This window comes from Oncorhynchus nerka, linkage group LG15 (genome assembly GCF_034236695.1).
Source record: "Oncorhynchus nerka isolate Pitt River linkage group LG15, Oner_Uvic_2.0, whole genome shotgun sequence".
NCBI lineage: Eukaryota > Metazoa > Chordata > Actinopteri > Salmoniformes > Salmonidae > Oncorhynchus > Oncorhynchus nerka.
In genome coordinates, this window is record NC_088410.1 from 93,375,687 (window position 1) to 93,401,459 (window position 25,773).

Consider the following 25,773-nt stretch of genomic DNA (forward strand, 5'->3'; position numbering starts at 1 on the left):
TCTGATTCTAATTCTCAAGAGGAAAGTCAAAACACTAAGCCGAGAGGTCACTGGGGGGTTGTGCAATGGCCAGCAGTCCATGATTTCTACTAGCACGGGTAACATTCAGGTCCTAAAATCTGTGGCATTTGATGTTTGTAAAGGCAAAATGTTACTGCTGTGTCAGGCTAGTTTGGCACATTTTCTACTAGCCCAGTCTGAAAAGTACTAGCCTCGGGCTAGCTTAATTTCCATCCCTGCTGAGATGTATAACTGATTTCACAGGGAATTTGATTAATCAGGTACAACATATGCAATCATGGAACAAAGCCATGTGTTTTCTATGGGAAAACATTGAGCCAACAAGTACTTTGTGAGCTACAATTGCTAGCCAGCTAGTTAATGTTAGCTCACCGTTCATGTAGTTACACTTTTCCACATGGTGACATTCTAGCTAACGTTAGCCCACCTGCGCATGACTATTTAGCTAACGTGTAGCTAGCTAGTTACACTACATGCCCAAAAGTAGAGTACCAGTCAAAAGTTTGGACACACCTACTCATTCCATTTTTCTTTATTTTTACTATTTTCTACAATGTAGAATAATAGTGACGATATCAGAATTATGAAATAACACATATGAAATCATGTAGTAGCCAAAAAAAGTGTTAACAAATCAAATATATATTTGAGATTTTTCAAAGTAGCCACCCTTTGCCTTGACAGCTTTGCACACACTTGGCATTCTCTCAACCAGCTTCATGAGGTAGTCACCTGGAATGCATTTCAGTTAACAGGTGTGCCTTGTTAAAAGTTAATTTGTGGAATTTCTTTCCTTAATGCGTTTGAGCCAATCAGTTGTGTTGTGACAAAGTATGTGTGGTATAAAGAAAATAGCCCTATTTGGTAAAAGACAAAGTACATATTATGTAAAGAACAGCTCAAATAAGCAAAGATGAATGACAGTCCATTACTTTAAGACATGAAGGTCAGTCATTGTGGAACATTTCAAGAACTTTAAACGTTTTCCAGTGCAGTCGCAAAAACCATCAAGAGCAATAATGAAACTGGCTCATGAGGACCGCCACAGGAAAGGAAGACACAGAGCTACCTCTGATGCAGAGGATAAGTTCATTAAGTTAACTGCACCTTAGATTGCAGCCCAAGTAAATGCTTCACAGAGTTCAAGTAACGGACACATCTCATAATCAACTGTTCAGAGGAGACTGCATGAATCAGGCCTTCATGGTTGAATTGCTGCAAAAAAACACTACTAAAAAGGACACCAATAAGAAGAAGAGACTTGCTTGGAACAAGAAACACGAGCAATGGACATTAGACTGGTGGAAATCTGTCCTTTAGTCTGATGAGTCCAAGTTTGAGATTTTGGTTCCAACCGTCGTGACTTTGTGAGACACAGAGTAGATGAACAGATGATCTCCGCACGTGTGGTTCCCACCGTGAAGCATGGAGGAGGATGTGTGATGGTGCTTTGCTGGTGACACTGTCGGTGATTTATTTAAAATTCAAGGCACACGTAACCAGCATGGCTACCACAGCATTCTGCAGCAATACGCCATCCCATCTGGTTTGCGCTTATTGGGACTCTAATTTGTTTTTCGTCAGGACAATGACCCAAAACACGCCTCCAGGCTGTGTAAGGGCTATTTGACCAAGGAGAGTGATGGAGTGCTGCATCATATGACCTGGCCTCCACCCAATTGAGATGGTTTGGGATGAGTTGGACTACAGAGTGAAGCAAAAGCAGCCAAAAAGTGCTCAGCATATGTGGGAACTCCTTCAAGACTGTTGGAAAAGCATTCCTCATGAAACTGGTTGAGAGAATGCCAAGAGTGTGCAAAGCTGTCATCAAGGCAAAGGGTGGCTACTTTGAAGAATCTAAAATATATTTTGATTTGTTTAACACATGATTCCATAAGTGTTATTTCATAGTTTTGATGTCTTCACTATTATTCGACAGTGTAGAAAATAGTAAAACTAAAGACAACAAAATGTTGAATGAGTAGGTGTGTCAACTTTTGACTGGTACTGTATGAGGACATTTGCTCGTCGAACATCTCATTCCAAAATCATGGGCATTACTATGGAGTTGGTCCCCCACTCCTCTGGGAAGGCTTTTCACTAGATGTTGGAACATTGCAGGGACTTGCTTTCAAATCAGCTACAACAGCATTAGTGAGGTCAGCCACTAATGTTGGGAGATTAGGGATTGGCTTGCAATCTACATTCCAATTAATCCAAAAGGTGTTGGATGGGGTTGAGGTCAGGGCTCTGTGCAGGCCAGTCAAGTTCTACCGCACCGATCTCGACAAACCATTTCTGTATGGACCTCGTTTATGTACGGGGGCATTGTCATGCTGACACGGGAAAGAGCCTTCTCCAAACTGTTCCCATAAAGTTGGAAGCACAGAATCGTCTAGAATGTCATTGTATGATGTAGCATTAAGATTTCCCTTCACTGGAACTAAGGAGCCCAAATCATGAAAAACAGCCCCAGATCATTATTCCTCCTCCACCAAACTTTACAGTTGGCACTATGCATTGGGGCGGGTAGCATTCTTTTGGCATTTGCCAAACCCAGATTTGTCCGCCGGACTGCCAGATGGGGAAGTGCGATTCATCACTTCAGAGAACGCGTTTCCACTGCTCCAGAGTCCAATGTCGGCAAGCTTTACACCACTCCAGCCATCGCTTGGCGTTGCGCACGGTGATCTTAGGCTTGTGTGCTGCTGCTCGGCCCCGGAAACACATTTTATGAAGTACCCGACGAACAGTTATTTTACTGACGTTGCTTCCAGAGGCAGTTTGGAACTCGGTAGTGAGTGTTGCAACAGAGTACAGACGATGTTTATGTGCTACGCGCTTCAGCACTCGGCGTTCCCATTCTGTGAGCTTGTGTGGCCTACCACTTCGCGGCTGAGCCATTGTTGCTCCTAGACGTTTCCACTTCACAATAACAGCACTTACAGTTGACCGGGGCATCTTTAGGAGGACAGGAATTTGACAAATTGTCTTGTTGGAAATGACAATGCCAAGCAACATCAAGAGCATCCTGATTGGTTGCATCACTGCCTAGTACGGCAATTGCTTGGCCTCCGACCACAAGGCACTACAGAGGGTAATGCTTACGGCCCAGTACATCACTGGGGCTAAGCTGCCTGCCATCCAGGACCTTTACACCAGGCGGTGTCAGAGGAAGGCCCTAAAAATTGTCAAAGACCCCAGCCACCCCAGTCATAGACTGTTATCTCTACTACTGCATGGCAAGCGGTACCGGAGTGCCAAGTCTAGGACAAAGAGGCTTCTCAACAGTTTTTACCCCCAAGCCATAAGACTTCTGAACAGGTAATCAAATGGCTACCTGGACTATTTGCATTGTGTGCCCCGCCGAGCCCCTCCGTTACGCTGCTGCTACTCTCTGTTTATCATATATGCATAGTTTTTTTCCCTTACCTTTATTTAATTATTTAACCAGGTAAGCTAGTTGAGAACAAATGCTCATTTGCAACTGCGACCTGGCCAAGATAAAGCATAGCAGTTTGACACATACAACAACACAGAGTTACACATGGAATGAACAAAACATATTCAATAACACAGTAGAAAAAAAGAAAACAAAGTCTATATACAGTGAGTGCAAATTAGGTCAAATAAGGGAGTTAAGGCAATAAATAGGCCAAGGTGGCGAAGTAATTACAATATGACAATTAAACACTGGAATGATGGATGTGCAAGTAGAGATACTGTGGTGCAAAAGGAGCTAAATAAATACAGTATGGGGATGAGGTTGATAGATGGGCTGTATACAGATGGGCTATGAACAGTGATCTGTGAGCTGCTCTGACAGCTGGTTCTTAAAGCTAGTGAGGGAGATGGGAATTTCCAGCTTCAGTGATTTTTGCAGTTCGTTCCAGTCAGTGGCAGCAGAGAACTGGAAGGAAAGGCGACAAAAGGAGGAATTGGCTTTGGGGGTGAGCAGTGAGATATACCTGCTGGAGCGCGTGCTACGTGTGGGTGCTGCTATGGTGACCAGCGAGCTGAGATAGGGCGGGACTTTACCTAGCAGAGACTTGTAGATAACCTGTAGCCAGTGGGTTTGGCGACGAGTATGAAGCGAGGGCCAGCCAACGAGAGCGTACAGGTCGCAGTGATGAGTAGTGTATGGGGCTGTGGTGGCAAAACGGATGGCACTGTGATAGACTACATCCAGTTTGCCGAGTGTTGGGAGGCTATTTTATAGATAGACACTTTAACCATATCTACATGTACATACTACCTCAAATCCGCCCGACTAACCAGTGCCTGTATGTAGCCTCGCTACTGTGTATAGCCTCGCTACTGTATGTAGCCTCGCTACTGTATGTATCCTCGCTACTGTGTGTAGCCCCTCTACTGTATGTAGCCTCGCTACTGTGTGTAGCCTCGCTACTGTATGTAGCCCCTCTACTGTATGTAGCCTCGCTACTGTGTGTAGCCTCGCTACTGTGTGTAGCCCCTCTACTGTATGTAGCCTCGCTACTGTGTGTAGCCCCTCTACTGTATGTAGCCTCGCTACTGTGTGTAGCCTCGCTACTGTATGTAGCCCCTCTACTGTATGTAGCCTCGCTACTGTGTGTAGCCCCTCTACTGTATGTAGCCTCGCTACTGTGTGTAGCCCCTCTACTGTATGTAGCCTCGCTACTGTGTGTAGCCCCTCTACTGTATGTAGCCTCGCTACTGTGTGTAGCCTCACTACTGTGTGTAGCCCCTCTACTGTATGTAGCCTCTCTACTGTATGTAGCCCCTCTACTGTATGTAGCCTCGCTACTGTGTGTAGCCTCGCTACTGTGTATAGCCTCGCTACTGTGTGTAGCCTCGCTACTGTTATTTTTCACTTTTTACTTTTTACTTTTGTTTTTATTTATTTACTTACCTATTGTTCAGCGCACATGACAAATAAACTTTGATTTGAAGTTGAAAGTCACTGAGCTCTTTAGTAACGCTATTCTCCAGCTAATGTTTGTCTATGGCGATTGCATGGTGGTGTGCTCGAACTTATACACCTGTCAGCAATGGGTGTGGCTGAAGTAGCCGAATCCACTCATTTGAAGGGGTGTCCACATACTTTTGTATATATAGTGTATGTTAGCTCATTGTTCGTATAGTCAGACTTTTCTCCAGACTCCATGCTAGCTAGTCCACTAGGGCTCTAGAGGTAGAGACGATACATCACACAACGCAGCCACAACTGTTTGTAAGACTAGGTCTCTATCTCTACCTTCTTGCCCTTTGTGCTGTTGTCTGTGCCCAAAAATGTTTGTACCATGTTGTGTTGCTACCATTCACATTTACATTTAAGTCATTTAGCAGACGCTCTTATCCAGAGCGACTTACAAATTGGTGCTTTCACCTTATGACATCCAGTGGAATAGCCACTTTACAATAGTGCATCTAGGTCTTTTAAGGGGGGTGAGAAGGATTACTTTATCCTATCCTAGGTATTCCTTAAAGAGGTGGGGTTTCAGGTGTCTCCGGAAGGTGGTGATTGACTCCGCTGTCCTGGCGTCGTGAGGGAGTTTGTTCCACCATTGGGGGGCCAGAACAGTTTTGACTGGGCTGAGCGGGAACTGTACTTCCTCAGTGGTAGGGAGGCGAGCAGGCCAGAGGTGGATGAACGCAGTGCCCTTGTTTGGGTGTAGGGCCTGATCAGAGCCTGGAGGTACTGAGGTGCCGTTCCCCTCACAGCTCCGTAGGCAAGCACCATGGTCTTGTAGCGGATGCGAGCTTCAACTGGAAGCCAGTTGAATGTTGTGTGTTGTTGTCGTGTGTAGCTGCCTTGCTATGTTGCCTTCCGTCTCTCTTTATGTAGCGTTGTGTTGTCTCTTCTCTCTGTTTGTAAGACATCACAGAACCATCCTTGCTTCTGATTGACCGAGAGACCTAATGTTAGCTACAAAGGCAAATATAAAAAATGCTAAACAAGAATGCATACAAGAAATACACTATCAATTATTTACACGAGAAACTAAACAGGCTATAATTACTCGCTAAGTTACTTGCTACTTGTCGATGACATTTTTTCCCACCCTGGACCGTGAGTGATTACGTCAACGCTTGCGACAGGATGTGTAGTTCTGTATGATAGCCACATTAGCGGCTAATCAGCATGTTATCTTTTTGTGGGTAATTGCAGGTGAATATATTCATAAGTTACCTTGTCCTAGAGATTTGCGCAGTTATCAAAACATCACCACAGGGTAAGCCTACACAAAACAGACCTTTTTATGAAGTAAAAAAAAACAAATTAAAACAATTTCCAGGTTTTGCATCTAGGTTTTATGGGTATTATGACTCATACTGTGGTACTCAATACATTATTTTACTCCATTAAATTATTATAAAGTCAACAAGGGTAATTTTCCTAAATAAAAATTGTGTGATGTGCTTCAGCTGCCCAAAGTGTTGAAAAATATAGACTAGTAAAGCAGTACAAGTAATGCTATTTTGTTGAAGTGGGATAGTATTCTTCAGTGGAATAATGCCAGTAGAAGTAATGTAGCTAGTTCAAATGCAGTCCATGATCTTAAGTGCAACATGTTGTACGAATTGTATTGTACCATTTCATACAAATTGCAAAAAAAAAAATGTACACAATTGGATGACGTAATACACAAAAACCGGGGACCCGTTATGACTCATTAGTACCACTTTCAAAACTACTGCCTGAAAAAAAAAAAAAAAATTGTGGAGCGTTACTTTAATCTTGAAGTAATTCACACAAATTATTATTTGTTTTTGTTGGAACTAATCTGAAGAACTGTGAGGTGACGTAAAGCACGGAGATGCGCGAAAACAGTGGTGCTGACACGCAGAAATCTGGAGGCGTGTCGCGTTTTTTGTTTGTTTATTTATATTTTCTTTAATAAAGCTTAATTAAGATTGAAGTTATTTTAGGTTTTAGTTATTTTAGTCACTGTATACTTTATCTCTGATTTGTCTTTGGTTGGGCCTTCATTGCTTCGTGTACCTCGTTTCACGCGTTGCTGTTTTGAGTCGACAGCGTTTGACAGTCGCTCTCACGGTGAGCCAAGTAGCGTTTGGTTAGCCATCGAGCTAGCTAGCCCTCTAGTTCCCCATGTATTGCTAGCTACCGTTATTAGTAACGGGTAATCCATTCGGAGGGGTGGTTGACAAGAGGTAGCTAACGTTAGCGAGCAAAACCGCATATCTGCATTTCGTCAATGGGCTCATGATGACAGGTGTTGTAGCTAACGTTAGTTGAATGAGCAGCTGTGAACTGACACCTGGTTGACAGCTACAGACGGAAGAAAAGGCTAAACTTGCTTGCTGCGTATTGTTGTCAGTGTGAGCTGTCCATATTAAACTGTCGGGAACTTGGCACCGGCAGCTGTTCGCCTGTCTGTGTACAAAGCAGTCGGCACCGTTAGCTGCCTTTCGACTCGAAACAACCCCTCGTCAAAAAATAAGAAGCTTTCATCTAGAGAAGACTCACTCTCTTAACGGTAAGCGAGAGGTTTTAAATATTCTACCAAACCACCGAGAGATCAGCTATTCTACCTCCACAACATTGAACCAAAGGCTTTTTACATTTTTTATATATTTTTATTTCACCTTTATTTATTTAACCAGGTAGGCAAGTTGAGAACAAGTTCTCATTTACAATTGCGACCTGGCCGAGATGGCCTTGATCTGAAGCATTTCAGAGGATTCTCAATGAATTGTGAATAAAAGCAGCACAAAACAACAACAACATTACCACTCACTCATTGTTTTGATGTTGGGTAAACATCACCAACAACAATGCAACAGGATACTTACTGTCTTCTGGTCTCAGTGTTGAGGAGTTGTGAACTACATGTAATTCAACTAGTAATGTAACTATACTGAAGAAAAAAAATGTAAATACAACAATTTCAAAGATTTTAATGACTTACAGTTCATAGCAGTCAATTGAAATAAAGTTATTAGGCACTCATCCGTGGATTTCACATGACTGGGCAGGGGTGCAGCCATGGGTGGGCCTGGCTGTCAAGTGGGCGGGCCTATGCCCTCCCACCCAGTGGGGAGCCAGGCCCAGCCAATCAGAATGAGTTTTTCCCACAAAATAACTTTATTACAGACAGAAACACTCAGACGAGGCTGCAGGTGAATAGGCTGGATGTGGAGGTCCTGGGCTGGCGTGGTCTGTGGTTGTGAGGTCTGTGGTTGTGAGGCCGGTTGGACATACTGCCAATTTCTCTATAACGACGTTGAAGGCATCTTACCTTCTTGGGTACATTGTTCCTGTACCCAAGAAGGCAAAGATAACTGAACTAAATGACTACCGCCCCGTAGCACTCACTTCTGTCATCACGAAGTGCTTTGAGAGGCTAGTCAAGGATCGTATCACCGCCACCCTAGACCCACTTCAGTTTGCATACCGCCCCAACAGGTCCACAGATGAAGCAATCGCCATCACACTGGCCTATCCCATCTGGACAAGAGGAATACCTATTTAAGAATGCTGTTAATTGACTACAGCTCAGCATTCAACACCATAGTACCCTTCAAGTTCATCATCAAGCTGGAGGCACTGGGTCTGAACCCCTCCCTGTGCAAACTGGGTTGTGGACTTTCTGACGGCCGCCCCTAGGTGGTGAAGGTAGGAAACAACATCTCCGCTTTACTGACCCTCAACACAGGAGCCCCACAAGGGTGTGCGCTCAGCCCTCTCCTGTACTCCCTGTTCCACCCATGACTGCGTGGCCATGCACGCCTCCAACCCAATCATCAAGTTTGCAGATGACACAGCAGTAGTGGGCTTGATTACCAACAATGACGAGACAGCCTACAGGGAGGAAGTGAGGGCACTCAGAGTGTGGGGTCAGGAAAACAACCTCTCACTCAACGCCAATAAAATAAAGATGATCGTGGACTTCATGAAACAGCAGAGGGAGCAGCCCCGCATCCACATCGAAGGGTCAGCAGTGGAGAAGGTGGAAAGTTTTAAGTTCCTGGGCGTACACATCAGACAAACTGAAATGGTCCACCCACACAGACAGTGTGGTGAACCTCAGGATTGCTGAAGAAATGTGGCTTGTCACCTAAAACCCTGACAATTTTACAGATGCACAATCGAGTGCATCCTGTCGGGCTGCATCACTGATACGGCAACTTTACCGCCCACAACCGTAAGGCTCTCCAGAGGGTGGTGAGGTCTGCACAAAGCATCACCGGGGGCAAACTACCTGCCCTTCATGACACCTACAGCGCCCAATGTCACAGGAAGGCCAAACATATCATCAAGGACAACAACCATCCGAGCCACTGCCTGTTCACACCGCTATCATCCAGAAGGCGAGGTCAGTACAGGTGCATCAAAGCGGGGACAGAGAGATTGAGAAACAGCTTCTATCTCAAGGCCATCAGACTGTTAAACAGCAATCACTATCTCAGAGAGGCTGCTGCCTACATTGAGACCCGATCGCTAGTCACTTTAAACAACGGCACTTTTAATAATGCCACTTTTTACAAATGTTTACATATCTTACATTACTCATATCACATGTATATATTGTATTTTATACCATCTACTGCATCTTGCCTATGCCGCTCGGCCATCGCTCATCCATATATTTATATGTACATATTCTGATTCCATCCCTTTAGATTTGTGTGTATTAGGTAGTTGTTGGGAATTGTTAGATATTACTGCACTGTTGGAACTAGAAGAACAAGCATTTCGCTGCACTCGCATTAACATCTGCTAACCATGTGTATGTGACCAATAAAATTTGATTTGAATTGCACTTGAGACATCTGTGGCATTGTGTTGTGATAAAACTGCACATTTTAAAGTGGACTTTCGTTGTCCCCAGCACAAGGTGCGCCTGTGTAATGGTCATGCTGTTTAATCAGTTTCTTGATATGGCACACCTGTCAGGTAGATGGAATGTCTTGGTAAAGGAAAAATGCTCACTAACAGGGATGTAAACATTTTTGTGCACAACTTGAGAGAAGTAATATGTTTGTGCATATGGAACATTTCTGGGATCTTTTATTTCAGCTTGTGAAACATGGAACCAACACTTTACATTTTATATTTTTGTTCAGTGTTCATTTTGTAGTAACTTGGACTACATTCAAATCTTGGTAGTATTTTCAGTAGTTCATTTTTTTGCTGTGTAGCTAACTACTGGAACCACAGACTACTTTGTTTTTTGTGCACAAAAATTGACATTTTTACAAGTTTCAAACTGACAGCGACTCGATGCAGTTCTCCCACCCCAACGCTCTACCCGCTAGGATACCTGCTGCGTATGCCTGGGTAGATGCTGCCTAGTTCTCTAATTCTAAACTGCAGTCAGGTTGTTGTGGAAAGGCTAATGTGGTTTTAGAGAATAAACTTGCACTTTTTTTTTTCTCATCCACCTCGGCTATTGGACTGGTGTCAATAGCCTAACTAGTCTTGGATATATCAACATTAAACTCTTATGGAAATGTGCTGTTTCTCTAGTCAAGTTGGACTTACTTTAGCCTGTTTTTCTATTTTGAAATGATCATAAGTTTTGTTCCCTTGATGATGATGTTTATAAAACTGAAGGGTTTACGGACCAGATAACACAGAACATTGAAAGGCATATATAGATGGAAGTCGTATATAGTATTGGAACAAATTAATTTGTATATTAAAATATTCAAAAGTTTAGTATTTAGTCCCATATTCCTAGCATGCAACCTCAGCGTAATTATATCATTTCAAATCCAAAGTGCTGGAATACAGAGCCAAAATAACACACACATGGTTACTGTCCCAATACTTCTGGAGCTCACTGTTTAGGCGACAGTCAATTAGGCGGCAGTCAATTAGGGTGCAGTCAATTAGGCTATCCCTATCTCTCCATCAGTTTGTCTACCTGAGATCTGCTTCTGTATCTGTGTTTTTTTCTCGCAGCAGCATTAGAAGCTGCATTAGCATTAGCAGTATTAGCAGCTGCAGTATTAGCAGCTGCAGCATTAGCATCAGCAGCATTAGCATCAGCAGCATTAGCATCAGCAGCATTAGCAGCAGCAGTTTTAGCATTAGCAGCAGCTTTAGCATTAGCAGCAGCATTAGCAGCAGCAGCTTCAGCATTAGCAGTATTAGCAGCAGCAGTATTAGCAGCTGCAGTATTAGCATCAGCAGCAGCATTAGCAGCAGCAGTTTTAGCAGCAGCAGCATTAGCAGCAGCATTAGCAGCAGCAGTTTTAGCAGCAGCAGCATTAGCAGCAGCATTAGCGGCAGCAGTTTTAGCATCAGTAGCATTAGCAGCAGCAGCATTAGCAGCAGCATTAGCAGAAATAGCATTAGCAGCAGTAGTAGCAGCAGCAGCAGCATTAGCAGCAGCTTTAGCATCAGCAGCATTAGCATCAGCAGCATTAGCATCAGCAGCATTAGCAGCATTAGAAGCAGCAACTTTAGCAGCAGCAGCATTAGCAGCAGCAGCATTAGCAGCAGCATTAGCATCAGCAGCATTAGCATCAGCAGCATTAGCAGCAGCAGCATTAGCAGCAGCAGCATTAGCAGCATTAGCAGCAGCAGCATTAGAAGCATTAGCAGCATTAGAAGCAGCAGCATTATTAGCAGCAGCAGCATTAGAAGCAGCAACTTAGCAGCAGCAGCATTAGCAGCAGCAGCATTAGCAGCAGCATTAGCAGCAGCAGCATTAGCATCAGTAGCATTAGCAGCAGCAGCATTAGCAGCAGCATTAGCAGAAATAGCATTAGCAGCAGCAGTATTAGCAGCAGCAGTGTTAGCAGCAGCAGTATTAGCAGCAGCAGTGTTAGCAGCAGCAGTATTAGCAGCAGCAGTATTAGCAGCAGCAGTATTAGCAGCAGCAGTATTAGCAGTAGCAGTAGTAGCAGCAGCATTAGCAGTAGTAGCAGCAGCAGCATTAGCAGCAGCAGCATTAGCAGCAGCTTTAGCATCAGCAGCATTAGCATCAGCAGCATTAGCAGCATTAGAAGCAGCAACTTTAGCAGCATTAGCAGTCAGAGCAACTTTGAGCAGCAGCAGCACAAGCAGGTAGCTGCATGCATTCTTTCTCCCTAGCCCCTAGCAGCACTGTTTGTGAATAATTGATCAGCAGAGGTGACTGGTTCCATGGGTCAGGCATTAGCATCAGTGCATTAGAATTTAGCAACATTGGCAAAACATTAGCATCAGCAATGCATTGTTTGCATCATGGCTGTGCATTAGCTGTCACTTGTGAAGCAGAGCAAAAGGCAGCAGCAGCAACTTTAGCAGCAGCAGCAGCATTAGCAGCAGCATTAGCAGCAGCAGCAGCATTAGCAGCAGCTTTAGCATCAGCAGCATTAGCATCAGCAGCATTAGAAGCAGCAACTTTGGCAGCATTAGCAGCAGCAGCAGCATTAGAAGCAGCAGCATTAGAAGCAGCAACTTTAGCAGCAGCATTAGCAGCAGCAGAAGCATTATTAGCAGCAGCAGAAGCAGTATTAGCATCAGCAGTATTAGCAGTCAGAGTTGCTTTCTCTAGAGCGATTTGAGGAGTTATTTATAGATCTCTCCCAAAGCACAAGAGCTGAGGTACTACCGCTGCTGCTTCTCTCTTTCTCATGCATTCTTTCTCCCTACTCTGCCCCTATTCTCTCTCCTCGCTATCCTCCTTGCTGTCTCTCCCCCCACTGTTTGTGAATAATTGATCAGAACTGGAGGGAAGAGGTGACTGGTTCCATGGGTCCAGGCTTACATTGTGTGTGCGTGTGGTGTTTATTTGGCTACCCATTTAAAAAAAAAAAAACATGAAGTAGCAAAACACAGTCACATGTAAAATGCAACGATATACAAACAATGCACTGTGTTTGTGTGTGTGTGTGTGTGTGTGTGTGTTGATTGCATGGCTGTGTCCGTCTATTACTGTCACTGCTGTGAAGGAGAGCATAAAGGCAGCGAGACACTCACTGAGACCAGACGTGATGGATTGAGGGAGATGAACTGGATCAGTCGTCACTCCGTCACTATCAGATGAGCCGCTAGAGATCCGAACAAGCAGTACTAAATGCAGTGATTTTTGTTTTGAGCTTTTTCTAAATGGCAGAGAATTGGATTTGGCTGCTGGTCATTTTTGTTATTTTTTTTAGGGGATTGGAAGTTTGGTTTACCACACAGTGGTTCTAAATTGACATAGTGTAGACCCTGCTAATGTCAATATGCTAACACACTAACACATCTGCTGCCATGGTGTCCCCGACCTAGCTAGCCTACATGGACAGTACAACACACTGTATTTGTCTTACATTTCATTCCTCCAATTACCTCCATAAGTTCAAACAGTTGAACTTGTTTGATTCCCTGAAATGCCATCACCAATGACCAAAGCAAGGCATTTACCAAAAGCCCCAGTTGGTGGTTGAAAGCCAACTAGGCCCATCTCACACTCTTATCTTCAGGTTACTTTATGCCCTGGCCTTCAATGCATACAACTATTTTCTGCACTAAAACTACTTTTTTACTCTGTGTTTCATAATGGTTGTATGGCTCCCTAATGACAGGGTTTCTCCTTAAAGCTGTGTATCTATCAGCCCCTGTTAATTTTAACCAATAAGCATAGTGTTTTTGTTGAGAAGACCGATTTTTTTTCGGGATGTTTCATAGCCTGATAAACACTGCTGAAGCTCGGCCACCTTCCATCGCAGATTGGTGTCAATAGACTCTTAAGGAACATGCGGTGCTGTGGCAGGGGCTTGTTGCAGTTTGGGCTTGTTGCCGTGCTGCGGCTTGTTGCAGTTTGGGCTTGTTGCAGTGCTGAGGGGCTTGCTGCAGTTTGGGCTTGTTGCAGTGCTGAGGTGCTGCAGTGTGGGCTTGTTGCAGTGTGGGCTTGTTGCAGTGCTGTGGCAGGGGCTTGTTGCAGTGCTTTGGCAGGGGCTTGTTGCAGTGCTGTGGCAGGGGCTTGTTGCGGTGCTGTGGCAGGGGCTTGTTGCAGTGCTGTGGCAGGGGCTTGTTGCGGTGCTGTGGCAGGGGCTTGTTGCGGTGCTGTGGCAGGGGCTTGTTGCAGTGCTGTGGCAGGGGCTTGTTGCAGTGTGGGCTTGTTGCAGTGCTGCAGTGTGGGCTTGTTGCAGTGCTGTGGCAGGGGCTTGTTGCAGTTTGGGCTTGTTGCAGTGCTGCAGTGTGGGCTTGTTGCAGTGCTGTGGCAGGGGCTTGTTGCAGTGCTGTGGCAGGGGCTTGTTGCGGTGCTGTGACAGGGGCTTGTTGCGGTGCGGGCTTGTTGCAGTGCTGTGGCAGGGGCTTGTTGCGGTGCGGGCTTGTTGCAGTGCTGTGTGGGCTTGTTGTGGTGCGGGCTTGTTGCAGTGCTGTGTGGGCTTGTTGCAGTGCTGTGGCAGGGGCTTGTTGCAGTGCTGTGGCAGGGGCTTGTTGCATTGAGGGCTTGTTGCGGTGCTGTGGCAGGGGCTTGTTGCATTGAGGGCTTGTTGCGGTGCTGTGGCGTGGGCTTGTTGCCGTGCTGCGGTTGTTGCAGTGTGGGCTTGTTGCAGTGTGGGCTTGTTGCGGTGCTGTGGTAGGGGCTTGTTGCAGTGAGGGCTTGTGGCAGGGGCTTGTTGCAGTGAGGGCTTGAGCGGGGCTGTGGCAGGGGCTTGTTGCAGTGCTGAGGTGCTGCGGTGTGGGCTTGTTGCAGTTTGGGCTTGTTGCAGTTTGGGCTTGTTGCCGTGCTGCGGCTTGTTGCAGTGCTGCGGCTTGTTTCAGTGCTGAGGTGCTGCTGTGTGGGCTTGTTGCAGTTTGGGCTTGTTGCAGTGCTGAGGTGCTGCTGTGTGGGCTTGTTGAAGTGCTAATGTGCTGCGGCAGGGGCTTGTTGCAGTTTGGGCTTGTTGCCGTGCTGCGGTTGTTGCGGTGTGGGCTTGTTGCGGTGCTGTGACAGGGCTTGTTGCAGTGCTGTGGCAGGGGCTTGTTGCAGTGCTGCGGCAGGTGGTTGTTGCAGTGCTGCGGCAGGGGCTTGTTGCAGTGCTGTGGCAGAGGCTTGTTGCAGTGCTGTTGCAGAGGCTTGTTGCAGTGCTGTGGCAGGGGCTTGTTGCAGTGCTGCGGCAGGGGCTTGTTGCAGTGAGGGCTTGTTGCTGTGAGGGCTTGTTGCAGTGAGGGCTTGTTGCTGTGAGGGCTTGTTGCTGTGAAGGCTTGTTGCAGTGAGGGCTTGTTGCAGTGAGGGCTTGTTCATCTTCAGGGAATGATCTTTTCCCCCACTAATCAGGTGTCTTGCTTGTTTTTCTAGCATGGTTTGTTTTTATCAGAGATGGAGGGAGGGAGAGGTCTCTGCTGTGCTTCATTCAGAGAAGGAAGTGGAGTCGAGGTGTCCTTCCTTCCTCTCGTTTACAAAACCCTCGCAGCGATATAGAAAAGAGTAGCTACGAAGTGTACAGCTCGCTAGGACAGTGGCTGACAGTGGTCCCAGACACTAAAATAAGCTTCAGCTAGCAGTAGCTAGTTAGCTGACAGTGGAGGATGGCATCTCCTCACCTCTCTCTCTCTCCTCTCTCTCTCTCCTCTCTCTCTCTCTCTCTCTCTGTCTCTCTCTCTCTCTCTCTCGTTTACTGTGACTTCCACAGCAGCAGCTACAGTAGAACAGAGCTTTACCTCTTTGTCTCTCAGACACCAGATCCTTCCTACGTCCTGCAAAACCATCTCTGCATGGGATCTGCACAACTCTAAACACAGTAAGCTGCGTGTGTGTGTGTGTGTGTGTGTGTGTGTGTTTGTATTTTCTACACACACGCGTCAAAGATGAAACTCCTATTCCGTGGACTGCCTTAGTTTATAATTCCGTGGACTGCCTTAGTTTATAATTCCGTGGACTGCCTTAGTTTATAATTCCGTGGACTGCCTTATCTTATAATTCCGTGGACTGCCTTAGTTTATAATTCCGTGGACTGCCTTAGCTTATAATTCCGTGGACTGCCTTAGTTTATAATTCCGTGGACTGCCTTATTTTATAATTCCGTGGACTGCCTTAGTTTATAATTCCGTGGACTGCCTTAGTTTATAATTCCGTGGACTGCCTTAGTTTATAATTCCGTGGACTGCCTTAGCTTATAATTCCGTGGACTGCCTTAGTTTATAATTCCGTGGACTGCCTTAGCTTATAATTCCGTGGACTGCCTTAGCTTATAATTCCGTGGACTGCCTTAGCTTATAATTCCGTGGACTGCCTTAGCTTATAATTCCGTGGACTGCCTTATCTTATAATTTCCGTGGACTGCCTTAGCTTATAATTCCGTGGACTGCCTTAGCTTATAATTCCGTGGACTGCCTTAGCTTATAATTCCGTGGACTGCCTTAGCTTATAATTCCGTGGACTGCCTTACCTTATAATTCCGTGGACTGCCTTACCTTATAATTCCGTGGACTGCCTTAGCTTATAATTGCCTTGAGTCTGTCTCTGTTCTTCTCATCTCTTCTGTAATATTGCTAAGGTACGACTTAGCTCTCACGTTCTGTGCTCCGTAACAAAGTACGGTTTAAAAGTCTTTGTAATTACTCTTCTGCAGACGTTAAGCTTTGAAGCTCTGTTCGCCTGCATTGGTTTTTAGATGTTGCTAGGCTGTCGTTTTTGAAAGCTGTGATTTAAAAAAAATATATATATGTATTAAATTGTAACACTAAGACTGCATGAAATCACTGACTATGTACTGTAGGCCAATGGATTGTTCTAGTGCATGAAGGCTATGCTGCGTGTGTGTGTGTGTGTGTGTGTGTGTGTGTGTGTGTGTGTTGCCACTGACTGACTCACTCACTCTTTGGCGAAGCCAGTGGTGAGGTAATGAGGAATTCCCTGCTACTGCGTCGTGCTGTGGGTGGAGGGGAGGAGAGGGGAGGGGGAGAGAGGTGGGGGTGGAGAGTTAACAGGAAGAGTACGTCACTTTGGAACCTGCCATTGAGAGGAGGGGCACTGAGGGGACGGAGGGAGGGGGGAAGGAAGAGAGACTGGGGCACTGGGTACGGAGGGAGGGAGGGAGGAAGGAAGAGAGACTAGGATAGAGGAGGGGGACAGAGGGAGGGAGGAAGAGAGACTGGGATAGAGGAGGGGTACTGAGGGGAGGGAGGGGGGAAGAGAGACTGGGAGGAAGAGAGAGAGACTGGGATAGAGGGGCACTGAGGGGACAGAGGGAGGGAGGAAGAGAGACTGGGATAGAGGAGGACTGGGAGGAAGATGGAGGGAGACTGGGATAGAGGGGAGGGACTGAGGGGACAGATGGAGGGAGGAAGAGCCAGATGAAAGGGAGGGAGAGGAGAGCCAGGTGAAGGAGTGGGAGGGAGAGCCAGGTGAAGGAGCGGGAGGGAGAGCCAGGTGAAGGAGTGGGAGGGAGAGCCAGGTGAAGGAGCGGGAGGGAGAGCCAGGTGAAGGAGCCGGAGGGAGAGCCAGGTGAAGGAGCGGGAGGGAGAGCCAGGTGAAGGAGCGGGAGGGAGAGCCAGGTGAAGGAGAGGGAGGGAGAGCCAGGTGAAGGAGCGGGAGGGAGAGCCAGGTGAAGGAGCGGGAGGGAGAGCCAGGTGAAGGAGAGGAGGGAGAGCCAGGTGAAGGAGCGGGAGGGAGAGCCAGGTGAAGGAGCGGGAGGGAGAGCCAGGTGAAGGAGCGGGAGGGAGAGCCAGGTGAAGGAGAGGGAGGGAGGGATTAGGGGCGAGGGCTGCCCGTTTGTGGCTTAGTTGGACAGAGAGGCAGTTACAGACAAACAGAGAGGCAGATGGAGACAGGGAAAGAGAAAAGAAGAGAGCTGGGTAAAGGGGGATACTTATTTGTGCATCTGGGACCACTGTCCTAGCGAGCTGTACACTTCGTTTGTAAACGAGAGGAAGGAAGGAGACCTCGACTCCACTTCCTTTTTCTGAATGAAGCACAGCAGAGACCTCTCCCTCCATCTCTGATAAAAAAAAAACAATGCTAGAAAAACAAGCAAGACACCTGATTAGTGGGGGAAAAGATAATTCCCTAAGCCCTCACTGCAACAAGCCCCTGCCGCAGCACTGCAACAAGCCCTCACTGCAACATGCCGCAGCACTGCAACAAGCCCACACTGCAACAAGCCCACACCGCAGCACCTCAGCACTGCAACAAGCCCAAACTGCAACAAGCCCACACAGCAGCACCTCAGCACTGCAACAAGCCCACACAGCAGCACCTCAGCACTGAAACAAGCCCAAACTGCAACAAGCCCACGCCGCAGCACTTCAACAAGCCCCAGCACGGCAACAAGCCCCAGCACTGCAACAAGCCCAAACAGCAGAGAGTTACTCAGCATTACAGCAGTAACATAAAGAACACAAGTCAATCGTCATCCTCCTACTTCAAGTATTGGGTGACGGGTCGGTTGGGTGGGTCGTTCTATTTGTTGATGTTTAAACGTGGGGTTTTCCCTGCTCTGGTTCATTTTATAGCCCATTTGTATCCATCATTAAATGGGTATTGTAATATTCATTTGATTATTTTTACGTTTGGTAAAACAAGAGATATACAAAATATTGTATATTATAATGGACTGCAAATGGAACTAGCCTAAGCTGTAGCCTACATAACCACATACAGCAGTTAAACATTTGAATATAAACCACTTCCCTCCATATTCTCCCATCCCTTACATCTCCCTCTTGTCTGTCAAAGATAATTTGTTAAAATCCTAATAACTTCACAGATCTTCATTGTAGAGTGTTTAAACTCTGTTTCCCATGCTTGTTCAATGACCCATAAACAATTAATGAATGTGCACCTGTGGAACGATCGTTAAGAAACTAACAGCTTACAGACGGTAGGCAATTAAGGTCACAGTTATGAAAACTTAGGACACTAAAGAGGCCTTTCTAGTGACTCTGAAAAACACCAAAAGAAAAATGCCCAGGGTCCCTGCTCATCTGCGGGAACGTGCCTTAGGCATGCTGCAAGCAGGCATGTGGATTACAGATGTGGCCAGGGCAATAAATTGCTATGTCCGTACTGCCTAAGACAGCGCTACAGGGAGACAGGACAGACAGCTGATCGTCCTCGCTGTGGCAGACCACGTGTAACAACACCTGCACAGGATTGGTACATCCGAACATCACACCTGCAGGACAGGAACAGGAACAGTAACAACAACTGCCCGAGTTACACCAGGAACGCACAATCCCTCCATCAGTGCTCAGACTGTCCCCAATAGGCTGAGGGAGGCTGGACGGAGGGCTTGTAGGCCTATTGTAAAGGCAGGTCCTCACCAGACATCATCGGCAACAACGTCGTCTATGTGCACAAACCCACCGACGCTGGACCAGACAGGACTGGCAAAGAGTGCTCTTCACTGACGAGTCACGGTTTTGTCTCACCAGGGGTGATGGTCGGATTCGTGTTTATCGTTGAAGGAGTGAGCGTTACAACGAGTCCTGTACTCTGGAGAGGGATCGATTTGGAGGTGGACGGTCCGTCATGGTCTGGCGCAGTGGGTCACACCATTATCGGACTGAGCTTGTGGTCATTGCAGGCAATCTCAACGCTGTGTGTTACAGGGAAGACATCCTCCTCCCTCATGTGGTACCCTTCCTGCAGGCTCATCCTGACATGACCCTCCAGCATGACAATGCCACCAGCCATACTGCTCGTTCTGTGGGTGATTTCCTGCAAGACAGGAATGTCAGTGTTCTGCCATGGCCAGGGAAGAGCCCGGATCTCAATCCCATTGAGCACGTCTGGGACCTGTTGGATCGGAGGGGGAGACCTATGGCCATTCCCCCCAGAAATGTCTGGGAACTTGCAGGTGCCTTGGTGGAAGAGTGGGGTAACATCTCACAGCAAGAACTGGCAAATCTGGTGCAGTCCATGAGGAGGAGATGCACTGCAGTACTTAATGCAGCTGGTGGCCACTCTTGTTATGTTCATACAAATATTTACACATGTTTAAGTTTGCTGAAAATAAACACAGTTGACAGTGAGAGGACGTTTATTTTTTTTGCTGCGTTTACAGTAAATTATAATACAGCATGTAAACATGATTAAAGTGGCCTGTGTTTCCAAGTCTTATGTTAATAGGGCAGCAGCCTCTAAGGTGCAGGGTTGAGTAACCAGGTGGAAGTGGGCTAGTGATGGCTATTTAACAGTCTGATGGCCTTGAGATAGAAGCTGTTCTTCAGTCTCTATGTCCCAGCTTTGATGCACCGGTACTGACCTCACCTTCTGGATGGTAGCGGGGTGAACAGGCCGTGGCTCACGTTGTTGATGTCCTTGATGGCCTTCCTGTGACAACTGGTGCTGTAGGTGTCATGGAGGGCGGGCTGTGTGCCCCCAATGATGCGTTAGGCAGACCACACCACCCTCTGGAGAACCCTGTGGTTGCGGGCGGTGCAATTGCTATATCAGGCTGTGATACCACCTGACAGGATGCTCTCAGCATTATTACATAGGTATTCCTCTTGTCCAGATGGGATAGGACAGGGCAGTGAGATGGCGATTGCATCGTCAGTGGGTCTAGGGTATCAGGTAGGGTGGAGGTGATGAGATCCTTGACTAGGCTCTCAAAGCACTTCATGATGACAGTGAGTGCTACGGGACAATAGTCATTTCTATCTACAGAAGAATTTATTAACAACCAGATGTTTGAGAAGCAGCAGCAGCAGCAAGTCAAATGTCCACAGGGGAGGGGAGGTCACTGGAGGTAGTGATAGGGGAGGGGAGGTCACTGGAGGTAGTGATAGGGGAGGTCACTGGAGGTAGTGATAGGGGAGGTCACTGGAGGTAGTGATAGGGGAGGTCACTGGAGGTAGTGATAGGGGAGATCACTGGAGGTAGTGATAGGGGAGGGGAGGTCACTGGAGGTAGTGATAGGGGAGGGAGGTCACTGGAGGTAGTGATCGGGGAGGGGAGGTCACTGGAGGTAGTGATAGGGGAGGTCACTGGAGGTAGTGATAGGGGAGGGGAGGTCACTGGAGGTAGTGATAGGGGAGGTCACTGGAGGTAGTGATAGGGGAGGTCACTGGAGGTAGTGATAGGGGAGATCACTGGAGGTAGTGATAGGGGAGGGGAGGTCACTGGAGGTAGTGATAGGGGAGGGGAGGTCACTGGAGGTAGTAAGGTAGTGATAGGGGAGGGGAGGTCACTGGAGGTAGTGATAGGGGAGATCACTGGAGGTAGTAAGGTAGTGATAGGGGAGATCACTGGAGGTAGTGATAGGGGAGGGGAGGTCACTGGAGGTAGTGATAGGGGAGATCACTGGAGGTAGTAAGGTAGTGATAGGGGAGATCACTGGAGGTAGTGATAGGGGAGGTCACTGGAGGTAGTGATAGGGGAGGTCACTGGAGGTAGTGATAGGGGAGATCACTGGAGGTAGTGATAGGGGAGGGGAGGTCACTGGAGGTAGTGATAGGGGAGATCACTGGAGGTAGTAAGGTAGTGATAGGGGAGATCACTGGAGGTAGTGATAGGGGAGGTCACTGGAGGTAGTGATAGGGGAGATCACTGGAGGTAGTGATAGGGGAGGGGAGGTCACTGGAGGTAGTAAGGTAGTGATAGGGGAGGGGAGGTCACTGGAGGTAGTGATAGGGGAGGTCACTGGAGGTAGTGATAGGGGAGGTCACTGGAGGTAGTGATAGGGGAGGTCACTGGAGGTAGTGATAGGGGAGGGGAGGTCACTGGAGATAGTAAGGTAGTGATAGGGGAGGTCAGTGGAGGTAGTGATAGGGGAGGGGACGTCACTGGAGGTCACTGATAGTAAGGGAGGTACTGTAGAGGATAGGGGAGGTCAGTGATAGGGAGGTCACTGGAGGTAGTGATAGGGGAGATCACTGGAGGTAGTAAGGTAGTGATAGGGGAGGTCACTGGAGGTAGTGATAGGGGAGATCACTGGAGGTAGTAAGGTAGTGATAGGGGAGGGGAGGTCACTGGAGGTAGTGATCGGGGAGGGGAGGTCACTGGAGGTAGTGATAGGGGATGTCACTGGAGGGATTGATAGTGGAGTTCACTGGAGGTAGTGATAGGGGAGGTCACTGGAGGTAGTGATAGGGGAGGTCACTGGAGGTAGTGATAGGGGAGGTCACTGTAGGTAGTGATAGGGGAGGTCACTGGAGGTAGTGAAAGGGGAGGGGAGATCACTGGAGGTAGTGATAGGGGAGGGGAGGTCACTGGAGGTAGTGATAGGAGAGGGGAGGTCACTGGAGGTAGTAAGGTAGTGATAGGGGAGGGGAGGTCACTGGAGGTAGTGATAGGGGAGGTCACTGGAGGTAGTGATAGGGGAGGTCACTGGAGGTAGTGATAGGGGAGGTCCCTGGAGGTAGTGATAGGGGAGGGGAGGTCAATGGAGATAGTAAGGTAGTGATAGGGGAGGGGAGGTCAGTGGAGGTAGTGATAGGGGAGGGGAGGTCACTGGAGATAGTAAGGTAGTGATAGGGGAGGTCACTGGAGGTAGTGATAGGGGAGATCACTGGAGGTAGTAAGGTAGTGATAGGGGAGGTCACTGGAGATAGTGATAGGGGAGATCACTGGAGGTAGTAAGGTAGTGATAGGGGAGGGGAGGTCACTGGAGGTAGTGATCGGGGAGGGGATGTCACTGGAGTTAGTAAGGTAGTGATAGGGGAGGGGAGGTCACTGGAGGTAGTAAGGTAGTGATAGGGGAGGTCACTGGAGGTAGTGATAGGGGATGTCACTGGAGGGATTGATAGGGGAGGTCACTGGAGGTAGTGATAGGGGAGGTCACTGTAGGTAGTGATAGGGGAGGTCACTGTAGGTAGTGAAAGGTCACTGGAGGTAGGGGGGAGATCACTGGAGGTAGGAGTGATAGGGGAGGGAGGTCACTGGAGGTAGTGATCGGGGAGGGAGGTCACTGGAGATAGTGAAAGGGGAGAGGGAGGTCACTGGAGGTAGTGATCGGGGAGGGGAGGTCACTGGAGTTAGTGATAGGGGAGGTCACTGGAGGTAGTGATAGGGGAGGGAGGTCACTGGAGGTAGTAAGGTAGTGATAGGGGGGAGGTCACTGGAGGTAGTAAGGTAGTGATAGGGGAGGGGAGGTCACTGGAGGTAGTGATCGGGGGGAGGTCACTGGAGGTAGTAAGGTAGTGATCGGGAGGTCACTGGAGATAGTGATAGGGGAGGGAGATCACTGGAGGTAGTAAGGTAGTGATAGGGGAGGGGAGGTTACTGGAGGTAGTGATCGGGGATGGGAGGTCACTGGAGGTAGTGATAGGGGAGGGAGGTTAGATCACTGGAGGTAGTAAGGTACTGGTCGGGGAGGGGAGGTCACTGGAGGTAGTAAGGTAGTGATAGGGGAGGGGAGGTCACTGGAGGTAGTAAGGTTGTGATATGGGAGGAGGTCACTGGAGGTAGTAAGGTAGTGATAGGGGGGTCATTGGAGGTAGTAAGGTAGTGATTGGGGAGGGGGTCACTGGAGTTGGAAGGTAGAGATAGGGGGAGGGGAGGTCACTGGAAGTAGTAAGGTAGTGGTAGTGGAGGGGGGGGGTCACTGGAGTTGGAAGGTAGAGATAGGGGGAGGGGAGGTCACTGGAGGTTGTATGAGGGTGAATGAGCAACACAACCTATGCCTAAGCCATCCTATTCGTATCCACACTGACTGGGTATAAACCTTGCAGAAATAATAATCAGGAATACAATATACATTACCATTACCCATTATTGTTACGATATACATTACCATTACCCGTTATTGTTACGATATACATTACCCATTACTGTTACACTATACATTACCATTACCCATTACGGTTACGTTATACATTACCCATTACTGTTACGCTATACATTACCATTACCCATTACTGTTACACTATACATTACCCATTACTGTTACACTATACATTACCATTACCCATTACTGTTACATATACATTACCATTACCCATTACTGTTACATATACATTACCATTTCTGTTACACTATACATTACCCATTGCTGTTACACTATACATTACCATTACCCATTATTGTTACGATATACATTACCATTACCCATTACTGTTACATATACATTACCGTTACTGTTACACTATACATTACCATTACCCATTACTGTTACATATACATTTCTGTTACACTATACATTACCATTGCCCGTTACTGTTACATTATACATTACCATTGCCCATTATTGTTATGATATACATTACCATTGCCCAGTATTGTTACGATATACATTACCATTACCCATTACTGTTACATATACACTACCATTACCCATTGCTGTTACACTATACATGACCATTACCCATTATTGTTACGATATACATTACCATTACCCGTTATTGTTACGATATACATTACCATTACTGTTACACTATACATTACCATTACCCATTGCTGTTACACTATACATTATCATTACTGTTACATATACATTACCATTACCCATTACTGTTACATTATACATGACCATTACCCATTACTGTTACATTATACATTACCATTACCCATTACTGTTACACTATACATTGCCATTACTGTTACATATACATTACCATTACCCAATACTGTTACATATACATTACCATTACCCAATACTGTTACATTATACATTACCATTACCCATTATTGTTACGCTATACATTACCATTACCCATTACTGTTACATTATACATTACCATTACCCATTACTGTTACACTATACATTACCATTACCCATTACTGTTACATTATACATTACCATTACCCATTACTGTTACATTATACATGATCATTACCCATTATTGTTACGATATACATTGCCATTTCTGTTACACTATACATTACCATTACCCATTACTGTTACATATACATTACCATTTCTGTTACACTATACATTACCATTACCCATTACTGTTACATATACATTACCATTACCCGTTACTGTTACATATACATTACTATTTCTGTTACACTATACATTACCATTACCCATTACTGTTACATATACATTACCATTACCCGTTACTGTTACATATACATTACCATTACCCATTACTCTTACACTATACATTACCATTACCCATTACTGTTACATTATACATTACCATTACCCATTACCGTTGGTCTCCTCAGATTGAAACGCACCTGTATGTCTTGCTATGCACTTTTTCCGTAGTCATTGAACAGGATCATTTGAATAGAATGATGCTTTACTGTCATTAAACATTTGTGGCTACAGCTAAATGATAAGACACTTTGTCACATATTGTTGTTGTGCAAATCTGTTACTTTCTGGTGTAGAGTAGTCTATATAATGGGCCAATTAGAACACCTAACTAGAATCCCTTCTGTCTTTTCTGTTGCCGCGCCTCACCCACCATGATCATGGCTGCTTGGGAGGAGAGTGGGAGTTTTCGCAGTAGCATTTTGTTTGAGAGCTGGATGGGGGGGAGGGAGAAGTGAGGGAAGAAAGTAGAGCATACTGGTTTAGGAGAAAACGGAGGAGAGATGGGAGAGGTGTAGTAGACTGGCCTTGGAGAAAAAGGAGGAGGAGAGGGGAGAGGAGGTGCAGGCTGGGCTTGGAGGAGAGGGGAGAGGAGGTGCAGGCTGGGCTTGTAGGAAAGGGGAGAGGAGGTGCATGCTGTGCTTGGAGGAGAGTGGAGAAGGGACTAGGGAGGAGTGTTGCAACAGCTAGGCTAGGTGAGAGCAGATGGCTGTTCTCAGTGAGAGGTTGTCCTGTTACTGCTGTCAGGTCAGAGACGTGATCATGATCTGGCACAGGGCTATAGGTGACGTCTACACCAGCAGGGCTATAGGTGACGTCTACACCAGCAGGGCTATAGGTGACGTCTACACCAGCAGGGCTATAGGTGACGTCTACACCAGCAGGGCTATAGGTGACGTCTACACCAGC

General features: G+C 46.8%; 1 protein-coding gene across 3 annotated transcripts in view; it reads left to right on the forward strand.

Moving 5' to 3' along the window:
* Positions 1–6,831: 6,831 nt before the first annotated feature.
* The window catches only part of LOC115125536 (R3H domain-containing protein 2-like), a 125,565-nt gene continuing 106,623 nt past the window's right edge, over positions 6,832–25,773 (forward strand). For all 3 annotated transcript variants that reach the window (XM_065002034.1, XM_065002035.1, XM_065002036.1), the window contains exon 1: positions 6,832–7,502. The gene's annotated coding sequence lies outside the window, so the exon portion shown is untranslated. The remainder of the gene's footprint in view (positions 7,503–25,773) is intronic.